This window comes from Colobus angolensis, unplaced genomic scaffold (genome assembly GCF_000951035.1).
Source record: "Colobus angolensis palliatus isolate OR3802 unplaced genomic scaffold, Cang.pa_1.0 Scaffold171, whole genome shotgun sequence".
NCBI lineage: Eukaryota > Metazoa > Chordata > Mammalia > Primates > Cercopithecidae > Colobus > Colobus angolensis.
The window spans coordinates 1,618,673-1,619,660 of record NW_012114833.1 but is presented as its reverse complement, the minus strand read 5'-3'; positions in this window follow the sequence as shown (position 1 = coordinate 1,619,660).

Sequence of the window (988 nt, the reverse complement as noted above, 5' to 3'; positions counted from 1 at the left end):
AAAAAAAAAAAAAGCTGGGCACAGTGGCTCTTGCCTGTAATCCCAGCACTTTGGGAGGCTGAAGCAGGCGGATCACTTGAGGTCAGGAGATCGAGACCAGCCTGGCCAACATGATGAAACCCCATCTCTACTAAAGATACAAAAATTAACTGGGCATGGTTGTGGGCACCTGTAATCCCAGCTATTCGAGAGGCTGAGGCAGGAGAATCACTTGAACCTAGGAGGTGGAGGTTGCAGTAAGCCAAGATGGCACCACTGCATTCCAGCCTGGGCAACAGAGTGAGACTCTGTCTCAAAAAAATAAAAATAAATAAATAAAAGATTTAGCAACAGGAATGGAAGAAAATTTCCATAATCTGATGTCTACACACATACACACACGCACTTTTCCTGCGAGACAGGGAGCAAAAAGAGATGCCCACTTTCCCTCTTTATATTCAACATTGTACTCAGAGCGAATGCAATAAGGCAAGAAAAATATTTATATAAAGTATGAGAATTGGTAAAATTACCACTGTTCACTGATGATATGACCTAAAAAATCCAAAAGAATTCTGCAGATAACAGTCAATGGATATATAAAAATCAATTACATTTTTATATACTAGCAACAAACTATCAGAGAATGTAACTTAAAATTGTCATTCATCTACAGTAGCATTACAAATCATCAGGTTCTAAAGATGTATCTAACAAAACATATATGAGACCTCTAAAGGGAAAACTGTAATACTTTTTTTGAGAGATACTAAAGAAAGCTCTAGATTGAGAATTATACCATATTCATGGTTGGGAAGATTACAAAGTTGGGAAGACTTATACATTCTTCTCAGTTGAGGACAGATAAAATCAATTCCAGTGGAACCCCTACAGGTTTTCTCATGGAGCTTGATGATTATAAAATGTACACGAAAATGCTAAGACCTAATAGTAGTCAAGACACTATCAAAGTGGAAAAGTAGCCAGTAGCTCATGCCTGTAATCCCAG